Genomic DNA, 13,556 nt, shown 5'->3' with positions numbered 1-13,556 from the left:
CTCTAGCCGCGGTAGTACCGCGCCTAGAGCGGAGTTAAAAATTTACTTCCGCATCGTGGGCGGTAGTACCGCTCTGGGGGAGCAGTAGTACCGTACGAGGCAAACGCGGTGAGAGCGGTAGTACCGCATGGGAGGTGCGGTAGTACTACACAGGAGGTGCGGTAGTACCGCTCGAGTTCAGATCCAAACAGGATCAGATTCAAAACGCCGCAACAATGGAGCGGTACTACGGTTGATCAAAACTACCGAGTAGCAACAGTCCAAATAGCATCTCTACTGCAAAACGACTCTCCTACACCCTACTCTTTCAAAGATTTGGCCTAAAATCTCAAGAACACATGCATCTCCCCAAAAACCTAGAGACAAGACAACGAAGCAAAAGCGAGGGATTTGGGTAAAAACCTTGGTCCATGGCAAGAGGGCGAGGTGGGGAACGATCCCACTGGTCGGAATGCGAGGAGAGCGACTGGAGACAGAGATCCGTCGAGGTCCTCCAGTGTCGTTCTTGGGCAGGAGAGAGAGAGACGTCATGGGAAAAGGAGTTGAATGGGTATGGGGGGAGTCAGAACTCCCCCTGCCCGCTCTTAACACCCACGCGCTCACGACTGCGCGGTAGTACCACACATCATTGCGGTAATACCGCCCGGGCAGAACTACCGCATGCTGGGCAGTAGTACCGCTCGACCAGCGGCAGTAAAAAAATATTGTCGTGCTGGTTGCGGTAGTACCGTGCGCAGCTCCTACGGTAGTACTGTGGCAAGCCATGGTAGTACCATAGACCCAAGAAAATGCAAGTTTCACAGACGATAGAGGAAAATAGCCTTTGCAACACAACCTTCACGCAAATGGACACACCAAGAGCTAGCACACGAGGCAACACAAACACAAACACGGCTCAAACTAAGGCAAAAGACAATGAAGAGCATAACGCGAAACAAAACTCTCAAGAAGAGAGGGCGGTGGCCGGAGCCACCTATGTATGAGTCAATTGGTATGGCACTGAGGGAGTCCTGGATAAGGGGGTATCCGGACAGCCAGACTATATACGTCGTCCGGACTATAGAAGTGTCAAGATACAAGACTCAAGACTTCGGCTCGTGTCCGGATGGGACTCTCCTTTGCGTCGAAGACAAGCTTGGCAATTCAGATATTATGTTTCCTTCCTTGTAACCGACTCCATGTAAACCCTAGCTCTCCGGTGTCTATATAAACCGGAGAGCATGGTCCTTAGAAGGCCGATCACAATTACAATCATACCATCATAGGCTAGCTCTTAGGGTTTAGCCTCTACGATCTCGTGGTAGATCTACTCTTGTATTCCACATATCTTCAATATTAATCAAGCAGGAAGTAGGGTTTTACCTCCATCGAGAGGGCCCGAACCTAGGTAAACATTGTGTCCCTCGCTTCCTGTTACCATAAACCTAAGACACACAGACCGGGACCCCCTACCCGAGATCCGCCGGTTTTGACACCGACATTGGTGCTTTCATTGAGAGTTCCTCTGTGTCGCCGCTGCAAGGGCTCGATGGCTCGTCTCGTTGTCAAGGACGATATCACTTCTGGGGGAGCGCTGGCTGTAGGCCAGACTCTCCGTCTTGGCGGCTTCATTATGACCGCCCCATCGCCTGTCGCGCCGACAATGGCCTCTCGGGACATCACGCATAATCTTCACATTGGTTCGGAGCTTTCCGAACAGATGGATCCGATGGAGCTCTCCTCTCTTAACGAGCTCTTGGATCGCATCACCGTCTTGGGAGTCGCTACGGACTATGACCGGATCGGGCTTAAACCCGACCAGAGGGACATTAGATCCCCGCCGGCCACACATGAGATAGCACTTTACAGACTTAGCAACCATTGTACAGAAGTACTGTGTGATGGAAAGTGCCTGGAAAACCCAAACAGAATTCTAGGATAGTATGGCCCTCACCAGAACGTTTGTCCGAACTAAACAGCCGAACTCTCGTAAGTCGACCAACTCAATTCCCAAGAAACCAAAACCCGCCCCAGGGCGTGGAACCGTATTAGAAGAATGGCTCGACGGGCCGTGTAAGCTCCACAACACGCCAGATGCAACACCGACCCATAGCCTTAGAGCATGTTGGATACTCTGGTAGGTAGCTAAGAGTGGCGAGGATCTCCTTGCCAGCCATAAAACAGAACCACATCCCGCCAAGGAACACAATACGGTGCTCACAGTCTTCGAGACCTTCGCCTCAAACAATAGGCGCAAGCGAGAGCATCGAAGCTCCACTGAAATTTGTCATGTGGCAAAAGTAAATCAGTGACACGACATTGCTATAACCTTCAATGCCAGTGATGAACCCCAATTCCAGTCCGTCCGGGCGCCGGCCGCTCTGGTCCTCAACCCAATAGTGGATGGCTTTCGGCTCACTAAAGTACTCATGGACGGCGGAAGCGGATTAAACCTAATCTATGAAGAAACCCTCAAGAAGATGGAGATTGACAAAAGCCGCATTGAACAAAGTGGCACGACCTTCAGGGGAATTTTCCTAGTCGGGAGGCTCGGTGCGCGGGAAAAATCACACTCGACGTGGTATTCGGCACCCCAAAGAATTACAGGTCCGAAGAAATCACCTTCCAAGTGGCTGCTTTCAACAGTGGATACCACGCCCTTCTAGGGCGGGACGCGTTTGCGAGCTTTCAAGCCGTACCCCATTACGGGTACATGAAGCTTAAAATGCCCAGACCCAATGGAATCATCACTCTAGCTAGTGATCCGGACGTCGCACTCCGTGCCGAAAACAAAACCGCAGCGCTGGCCTTGGAAGCATTATCTGAAGCCCTAGCGGCGGAAGAATTAACCATGCTACGCGCCACCGTGGACAGGGACGATGTGATACTCGACAAGCGACCCAAGTCCACCTCATTCAAACCCGCAAATGAGATAGTCAAATTCCAAGTCCACCCAACGGACCCCGTGAAGACGGCCTCCATCAGGACACAGTTGAACCCCGCTACGGACGCCGCACTGCGTGACTTCTTATGTGAGAATTGGGATATCTTCGCCTGGCACCCATCGGACATGCTGGGCATCCCACGTGGATTGGCCGAACACAGCCTTAACATACTGAAGGGATATAAACCTGTCAAACAGACCCTAAGGCGATTTTTGGAGCCCAAATGGCCAGCCATGGGGGAGGAGCTAGACAAGCTACTTGAGGCCGGATTCATCAGGGATATCAAACATCCGGATTGGCTGGCGAACCTGGTAATGGTACCAAAGAAGGACAAATCCTGGCGCCTGTGCGTCGACTTCAAAGACCTTAACAAGGCTTGCCCCAAGAATCCCTTTCCCCTCCCTTGCACCAATCAAATTATCGATGCCACAGCCGGACACGACTCGCTGTGTTTCCTCGACGCATACTCTGGATACCATCAAATAAAGATGGCAGAGTCCGACCAAGCTGCAACAGCTTCATAACGCCATATGGCCCTTTCTGCTTCAACACTATGCCTTTCGGGCTTAAGAACGCCGGAGCAACCTATCAACGCATGATTCAAACATGCCTGGAAAAGCAAATCGGCAAAACCGTGGAGGCATACGTGGACGACGTTGTCGTAAAAAGAAGACACGTCAAAACCATGACTTGAGGCTCACATTCGACAACTTACGAACATACGACATCAAGTTGAATCTGGAGAAATGCGTTTTCGGCGTCCCTTCTGGAAAACTACTGGGCTTCATCATTTCCAATAGAGGAATTGAAGCTAATCCGACAAAAATCCGAGCTTTGTCACAGTTGGCCATACCAACAGACCTCAAACACATCCAAAAATTAGCTGGATGCGTGGCTGCTTTGAGCCACTTTATCTCCAGGTTAGGAGAAAAGGCATTGCCTCTTTATCGCCTCCTTCGGTGCACCGAACACTTCGTGTGGACAGATGCAGCCGCAGCCGGACTAGATGAAATAAAGACCTTATTGGCCAGTAATCCAGTCCTAACAGCGCCAACTATCGGCGGACCTATGCTGCTGTACATAGCTGCAACACATCAAGTTGTAAGCGCAGCACTCGTCGTCGAACGAGAGGTTGACGGATACAAATTCCCGCTACAGAAGCCGGTTTATTACGTATCCACGATCCTCACCCCATGCAAATCCCGATACCCACACTATCAAAAAATTGCATACGCAGTCTTCATGGCATCCCGAAAGCTACGACACTACTTTCAAGAGTGTTCGATTACGGTGGCCTCTGAAGTACCACTCAATGATATAATAAATAACCGCGATGCCAAGGGCCGGATTGCTAAATGGGCCATCGAACTCCTTCCATTTGACATAACGTACAAGCCTTGGCGGGCTATCAAGTCGCAAGTATTAGCCGACTTCGTCGCCGAATGGACGGAAGCCGAACTCCCTAAAGAGTACGGCGCGTACTCTAACTGGATCATGCACTTTGACGGCTCTAAAATGCTGGCCGGATTGGGAGCAGGTGTAGTCCTGACTTCTCCCACCGGGGACATGGTCCAGTACGTCCTCCAAATATTATACACAGACTCCAATAATGCAGCCGAATACGAGGCTCTGTTGCATGGTCTCCGGATGGCAGTCTCTATGGGCATTCAACGCCTAGAGGTGCGCGGGGATTCAAACCTCGCAATATCACAAATAAATGGAGACTTTGATGCCAAGGATCCGAAAATGGCGGCCTATCGCAATGTCGTCCTTAAAATGTCAGCTCGGTTGGAGGGGCTCGAATTCCACCATGTGGCTCGAGAAAACAATCAAGCGGCAGATGTCCTTGCACGCATCGATGCTAAACGCGACCCCGTCCCACCTAACATATTCCTGGAAAGGCTGTTCAAGCCATCTGTGGTATGGGAAGGGGAGTCTGGCAATACCAGCATAGATCCGAATACACCCCTAGATTCCGAACTATCAGGCATAGTCGGAGGTTCTGCCACCAAAATAACATTGTCAGCCCACGAAATAATGGTTGTCATCGCCTCGTGGACTGAGCCTTTCTTGGCCTACCTAAATAGGCAGGAGCTCCCTGAAGACCGAAATGAAGCACGTTGCATTGTCCGGCGCTCTAAAGCTTACAAAGTCCATGAAGGAGAACTCTATAAGCAAAGTACTACCGGAGTGCTCCAAAGGTGCATCTCCGAAGAGGAAGGGTGGCATCTCTTGGCTGAAATCCACGTCGGACTGGGCAGGCACCACGCTACAGCTCGAGCACTAGTCAGCAAGGCCTTCCGTACAGGTTTCTATTGGCCGACAGCCTGAGCAGACGCATAGGACCTTGTCCAACACTTCATTGGTTGCCAGCTCTTCGCCAATCAGAGCTATATGCCCCCTACCGCTCTCCAAACAATCCCCATAACTTGGCCCTTCGCGGTCTGGGGGTTGGATATGGTTGGACCCCTTAAAGGGGGAAGCCATAAGAAAAAATACTTATTGGTCATGGTTGACATGTTCACCAAATGGATAGAAGCCAAACCAGTGAAAATAGCCGAATCCGGACCAGTTATAGACTTTATATCCAGGGTCGTACACCGATACGGTGTCCCCCATAGCATCATCACCGATAATGGCTCAAATTTCACGGCCGATGAGGTGAAATCTTGGTGCGGCAAAATGGGCATTAAGCTCGACTATGCTTCTGTCTACCATCCTCAAACAAATGGCCAGGTCGAACGGGCAAATGATCTTATTATGAGCGGCATCAAACCCAGACTAGTGCGATCCTTGACAGAGTCGGATACTAAGTGGGTCGAGGAGCTCGACTCCGTACTCTGGGGGCTGCGGACCACGCCGAATTGCACCACCGGATACACACCCTTTTTTATGGTGTACGGCGCGGAAGCAGTACTACCATGTGACATAATACATGATTCGCCACGCGTACGCATGTACGAAGAGAAGGAAGCCGAGTTAGATCGGCAGGATAATTTGGATGCCCTTGAGGAGGAGCGTGATGTCGCTAAGGCCCGTTCTGCATTCTATCAGCAACAGGCTCGACGATACCAAAGCAGAGAAGTGCAGGCCAAAACTTATAATATTGGCGAACTCGTTCTACGCTTACCAGAGAAGAAGAAGGACAAGCTCAAACCCAAGTGGGAAGGCCCCTTCATCGTCGACAAAGTTCTCACTGGAGGAGCGTACCGCTTACTTAATGCATCCGATAACAGACTCGAGCCGAACCCATGGAACACGGCCAGACTCCGGAGATTCTACGCCTAGCGTCGAACTCAGTGTTCGTCTCCTTAACCCTCCTTTTTCAATTATGCTCCCTCCCTTTTTCCTTTCATGATCTCTTTCTTTTCACACAAGTATTTCATACAGTGCGGATTCCCGGATTACTTTGGCCGCACTATGTGTGTAAACTTTACCTGGGGGCTTCCTATACGGAAGCTTAATATAAATTACATTAAGGGCTCCTTGCCCATCACACATGCATTTCTTTTTCCATGTGTGCCTTTTCTTCACCATTATATGCATCGATATGACTTAAGACGTGGCCAAGCTGGGTTGCCTGGCTCCTGTGTTTATGCCCTATGTTCTTGTTAATTCGGCTAGGGCATAAGGGGAGCACCTCTGTGATTGTTACTGCCGGTTGAGCCGGATGTGTACCTCAGACTGGGTGAAGCCGAAAGCTAGTTTCCTTAAGAGAATATTCGATCGGTGAACAAAAGATGTCTTTGTTTATTATAACATTAATCCCCAGAAGTTTCGTATCCTGCGCTTTGGTTCGCAGTCCGGACATGTGCCTTCACACATGCTTACCCAGGGAAAGGAACCCTTAACGGAACTATTCTCCCTAGAAGATGTTTCTTGCTAACCATGCAATATAACATAACTAGTTGGGTACTTGTCTGTTCAAGCACTTATGACCCCTACGCCTGGTCTCCACGCATACTCCGGTTTTATATAACCGAGCGGGTATTCGGACACACCCCGGACTTTAGGATCCGGGGGCTGAAGCGAAAAGGTCCGCCACGACAAATGATTTTAAATCCGGCTAGGGGCTACTTATGTCCATCGAATTACACACTCATTTGGACTGATTATATTCATCCTCTATACCATCCAACAGGCTATCTAACTTACAATCCTGTTGAGAATACTTTGCGGCTAACGCCACCTGGTCATATACCAAACTCACGGGAATTTCTTGCCCATCTAGCCCGGCCGGTCCAACTTCGGCCATATGGTTCGGGTCCAGCTTGGTGTAGCGCGTCTTCACCATCGCCCATGCTTCTCTTGCACCTTGTTGGCAGGCGGATATCTTCCACAAACGGAAGCACTTCCGTGCTCCCTGAAGCATGTCCACCAGCCCCCCCCCCATGCCCTTTGGTAGGGAGCTTGGTGGCCACAAAGATCGCGCAATGCCCTGCATCACCTACCGAGCTCGCTCGTGCAGTTGTGAGAGGTCCTGCAGTAAATCACATGCAGAAGCGGGCATCTCCTCCTCAGGGCAACCCGTCAGCATTCCTGCAAACATAACTTTTTCAATATGCTTCCTCGCTGAACTACACTACAGTTTGTTTAGGCACTTACGATAAATGTCAAGGCGAAGCCTTTTGTTCTCCTTCACGGAGTCTGCCAGCTGTGCGCGGACGTCTTTCAATTCCACGTCTAGCCGAACATTGGCATCTTGGAGCATATTCTTATCATGCTTCACTTGCGTCAGGATGCGCTCACCGGCCTTTAGTTGCCTCTGTAGATGCGACTCGTCGTCCCCGCCGCCCTTCGGATTTACTCCGGGGTTGTCTACAGAACTCTCTATTAAATTTGTCATACTAGCCGGTTGCCAACGGGTGCATTTTCATATAATTCAGATAAATATTACCACACGAGGCCTTCTGGGATTCCTATAGCTTAGCAACTATGGCCCTCAGTTGAGTCTTGCACTCCTCTAGCTCCCGAGGCAATTGCTCATTCTTATCAAGAAGAACCTGCGCATGAATTGATACTTAAAACTTTTGTTTCAACCGTTTCAAGTCTCAGGGGCTACTACTATATATATGCTCATCAAGCTTTCTTACCCGTATATCTTTGGTATACTAGACTGTCGCCCGAGCAAGTCTGCTTTGAGCAGCTCGGATGTATGTGTGTCCGGAATTGAAGGCATTAAACGCCTCTTCAGAAAAGATGTTGTTGCAAAGCACGGGCCGTCGACGCCGATGATCCATGGCGCTCTCTACCTCCGAATTGGTGGCGGAGAGCATATCTGCGTCTTCTGTCGAAGGACTATGCGGCGTCGGCCCTACGTCCGCCTCCTCTCTCGAAGTTGGTCTTGGAGCCCGACTGGTGGAGGCGTGGTTGGCAGGATCTCCAGATACAGTCCGGATACTCCTCTTCCTACCAAGATGTACGAAGGGCGCTGTTATACTTCAAACGACAACAAAATTGCATGACAGGTTGTTTTCTTACCTCTGTAGAGACGTGTCGGCTCTAATCGCCTTCCTCTTGAGCCTGGCCAATCCGGATGGCTATGGCTGACGGGTCCCTAGGGGCTCGGCCCTGCGCTCCGAACGTCGCTTCTGCAAAAGCACGACATATCAGGGATAAGGTGTGACATCAGGAAAGAATTCTCTTTGGAGGATCGAGTTTTCGGCTTGGCTTACACGCGACGAAGGTAACAGTTCGGGATAATCGGCGGTAATAGCCACTGGGGCACCGTCACGGCTCGTCCAATAAAATATCCCGTCGACAAGCTCCACGGCCGCATCTGGGTCTTCTTCGAGTCCTGGATCCAGGGCCCTTTCGGGGTCCACTGGCTGCGGAGAAGGGCTAGTGATTCCTTCCACGTCCCTCCTCAGTTCCTGCTTGGAAATATCGACGCGGGTAACTTTAGCAAAGAACGCCACAATAAGTGAAGCGGTAAAATAAATGGCGACTTACTCAGTTTGGGGGATTGTACATGGAGAATCCGTCCTGCGGTTTGATATGGAGGAATTGTTCCTCTTCTCCTTTGTACAGGTCGGACAGTATCCTCGCCAAAGCGGTGGGGGAGTCCGGACCCTTACGGCCGCAGCGGGTAGCGTCATCTATCCCGTTGTAGTGCCACATGGGATTGCTCCGATATTAAAGCGGTTGCACTCCCCGCATTATGCATACTGCCATCACCTCGACTATCATCAGTCCGGATTTGGCTAGTAACTTTATCCTGTTCATCAGGAAATGTACTTCCCTGGAATCCTCTTCTTCGGGGCCTCGGGGGCTCCATCTTAGACGTGCCCTCGGTGGGGAGTTACTAAACTTGAGGAGTCCTGTCCGGACTGGATCCGGAAGGGGAGCGTCGTCAATATAAAACCACTCTGAAGCCCAGTTGTCTGGAGCCTTCTTGGGAGTACCGGACAGGTATCCGGTGTCAGCAATACACCATACTTCGGCCCCGCCCACTTGACATAGGGATTCTCCCTGGTTGCAGGGGACAAGGAAGAACAGCTTCTTCCATAATCCGAAATGAGCCTCACAGCCTAGAAATAGCTCGCAAAGGGCAACATACCCTGTTATATGCAGTATGGAGGTTGGGGTAAAATTGTGCAGTTGGAGGCCCTAAAACTCCAGAAGCCCACGAAGGAATGGATGAATAGGAAACCTGACGCCCCTTAACAGATGCAGAATTATGCATATTCGCTCCTCTAGAGACGGATGGGGGATCTCTCCACTTGTTTTCCGCCGTTATAGGTGGCAACTCCGGATCGAACAAGTACCATGAAATCCGGCGGGAGGAGCCCTTGAGTTTGTAACTTTATCAAACGGCTATGAGAAACTGAACACTCTCCCCAATGTCCCGGCTTGGGGCAAGGGGAGCGAGCAGAAGAGCTGCGACGACCGGCCATGCTGGAATGGTTTTTTCTGGGCGCTTTGTTGGATGCTTGCTCGAGGAGGGAGAGTGAGGTTTGGATCTGGGAATCCCCGTCTCTTCAAATAGACGGCTAGCCCGAAGGGCCGAGGGTGGCAAATGCAAAAATGCCTCGACTCCTCACATTCGCTCGACACGTGGAAATGATCATTATTGATACACTGAAGCCGAGGAGTACAAATTGATGAAGATGCCGAACACTGTTCGTCATGATGGGAACCTTGGAGTATTCGGAGGAGGAACCCGCCTTGCAATGCCGAAAACAAGACTGTGCATCGGACTCATCGTCATTGAAGCCTGGTTCAGGGGCTACTGAGGGAGTCCTAGATAAGGGGGTATTCGGACAGCCGGACTATATACATCGTCCGGACTATAGAAGCGTCAAGATACAAGACTCAAGTCGGCTCGTGTTCGGATGGGACTCTCCTTTGCGTGGAAGACAAGCTTGGCAATCCGGATATTATGTTTCCTTCCTTGTAACCGACTCCATGTAAACCCTAGCTCTCCGGTGTCTATATAAACCGGAGAGCATGGTCCTTAGAAGGCTGATCACAATTACAATCATACCATCATAGGCTAGCTCTTAGGGTTTAGCCTCTATGATCTCGTGGTAGATCTACTCTTGTATTCCACATATCTTCAATATTAATCAAGCAGGAAGTAGGGTTTTACCTCCATAGAGAGGGCCCAAACCTGGGTAAACATTGTGTCCCTTGCTTCATGTTACCATCAGCCTAAGACGCACAGATCGGGACCCCCTACCCAAGATCCGCCGGTTTTGACACCGACAGGCACCACGAAGAATTATCCTTGGGCCCATGACCAAAACTCGTCTTTGAAGCACAAGTACCATCAAAAATGGCTAATGTGAAAGAGTTGATCAATTTATGCATAATGGGGGGAGAGTTCATTGAGAGAACAACACTCCCCCTATGTCCATGCCTACACCTAAACAAGATATCAAGTTGAGTATGGTGGGGCTTGCAAGAGTTCAAGCTACATTGCTTGAATCAATGATATTCAGCTCATGCCTTAACTTGCGAAATCTTGCTTCATCCAAGGGCTTCATGAAAATATCTGCAAGGTTATCATGAGTGTTGACATACTTGAGCTTGATCTCCCCTCGCCTAATATGATCCTAGATGAAGTGATACCGAATCTCAATATGCTTCGTCGTGAAGTGTTGCACCGGGTTGAGAGAGATCTTGATGGCACTTTCATTGTCACACCAAAGAGGCACTTCGTCACAAGTGACACCGTAATCCTTCAAAGTTTGCCTCATCCATAGAAGTTGAGCACAACAACTACCGTCAGCCACATAATCCGCTTCGGTGGACGAGAGGAATACACAACTTTGCTTTTTAGAAGACCAACTCACCAAAGAGCAACCAAGAAATTGGCACCCTCCAGAGGTGGACTTCCTATCCACTTTGTCTCCCGCCCAATCTGAGTTTGAATAGACCAAGAGATCGAAGTTGGCTCCTCTTGGGTACCATAAGCCAAAGTTTGGGGTATGAGCCAAATATCGAAAGATTCGCTTGACCGCCACAAAGTGGCTTTCCTTAGGTGCGGCTTGAAACCGTGCACAAATTCCCACACTCAACATGATATCCGATCTAGATGCACAAAGGTAAAGCAGGGAGCCAATCATGGAGCGATATACCTTCTGATCCACCCCTTTACCATTGGGATCTATGTCAAGTTGGCATTTGACGGGCATTGGAGTGGAAGCCGGCTTGACATCACTTAGCTTGAATCTCTTGAGCATGTCTTGAGTGTATTTGGCTTGGTTGATGAACGTTCCTTCTCTTCTTTGCTTGATTTCGAACCCGAGAAAGAACTTCAACTCTCCCATCATAGACATCTTGAACTTTGAGGTCATGAGAGCGGCAAATTCCTCATTGAAAGCTTTGTTAGGGGAACCAAAGATAATATCATCAAAATATAGTTGGCAGACAAACAACTCCCCTTTGACCTTCTTAGTAAAAAGGGTGGGGTCGATTTTCCCAATTTCAAACCCATGATCTTGCAACAACTCGGTAAGATGCTCATACCACACACGTGGACCTTGTTTAAGGCCATAGAGTGCCTTGTCGAGTTGGTACACATGATCGGGGAAATAGGGATCCTCGAACCCGGGGGTTGTTTGACATAAACCAACTCATTAATGGGACCATTAAGAAAAGCACTCTTCACATCCATTTGTTGCAACTTGAAATTATGATGAGAAGCATAAGCAATAAACAAACTAATAGATTCAAGGCGAGCAACGGGAGCAAAGGTTTCACCATAGTCGATACCCTCGACTTGGGAGTAGCCTTGTGCCACCAAACGAGCCTTGTTGCGAACAATGATCCCATGAGCATCTTGCTTGTTCTTGAATATCCACTTGGTTCCAATGACATTATGATTCCCCGTTGGCCTTGGCACTAATCTCCATACTTGGTTGTGCTTGAAGTTTTTGAGTTCTTCATGCATGTCATTGAGCCAATCTGGATCCTCGAGCGCCTCATAGACCTTTTGGGGTTCGACACAAGAAACAAACGCATGATGTTTGTCAGTGTCAAAACCGGCGGATCTCGGGTAGGGGATCCTAAACTGTGCGTCTAAGGTTGATGGTAACAGGAGGCGGGGGACACGATGTTTACCCAGGTTCGAGCCCTCTCTATGGAGGTAATACCCTACTTCCTTCTTGATTGATCTTGATGAATATGAGTATTACAAGAGTTGATCTACCTCGAGATCATAATGGCTAAAACCCTAGAAGTCTATTATGTATGATTATGATTTCCTCTACGAACTAAGCCCTCTGGTTTATATAGACATCGGAGAGGACTACGGTTGTACAAAGTCAGTTATAGAGACAGGAATCTTCATATCCAGGCGCCAAGCTTGCCTTCCACGCCAAGGAGAGTCCCATCCGGACACGGGAGAGAGTCTTCTGTCTTGTATCTTCACAACCCAACAGTCCGGCCCATGCTACATAGTCCGGTCGTCCGAGGACCCCTTAATCCAGGACTCCCTCAGTAGCCCCTGAACCAGGCTTCAATGACAAGGTATCCGCCGCACGAATTGTCTTTGGCATTGCAAGGCGGGTTCCTTCCCCAAATACTCCAAAATAGTCTTTGATCACAAGAATCATGTCCGGCTCTGTAAAATAAATTCCACACACAACCGCAGAGAGTATAATATTTCAAGAATCCAATCCGCTGACAACTTTTTGTAGCGTGACATCAGTCACCGCCCGGCCATCATTTCGAACCATTTTTTAGCCTGCCGCTCCATATTTCAAGATGCGGCTTCATTAGCACGTCTTGTCAAAGCAGAGATCATGTCCCCTTATTGCGAGATTCTCATCAATACGGGCGTGGGTAACCCAATAGTTCTGTTGGCATGATTCCTTAGGAATAGGCAAGTTTTAAAGCCTAGGAGGGGGCGTTTGATATTCATCGCCTTTATAAAGGGGCTAAGACCCGTCTTTTCTCCTTTACGCCAACCCTTTCCCCAACCTCTCCGACCTCGAGTTCCAGCACCCAAGGTTCAATTTAATCGATTTGCGCTTCCTAGTCATGTCCGGACCCAGCCCTCAAGGCCGGTGGGTGGCCTCCTCTGTCACATAGGAGGATATTGCGAAGCTCCGGGCGGCAAGATACCTGACCGCGGAAATCCCCCACAGGCTTCCTACTTAAGAGCAGGTTATTCCTACTCCCAGA

Source organism: Triticum dicoccoides, chromosome 1B (genome assembly GCF_002162155.2).
Source record: "Triticum dicoccoides isolate Atlit2015 ecotype Zavitan chromosome 1B, WEW_v2.0, whole genome shotgun sequence".
In the NCBI taxonomy this organism is placed as follows: Eukaryota; Viridiplantae; Streptophyta; class Magnoliopsida; order Poales; family Poaceae; genus Triticum; species Triticum dicoccoides.
Note: the sequence above shows the minus strand (reverse complement) of the source record.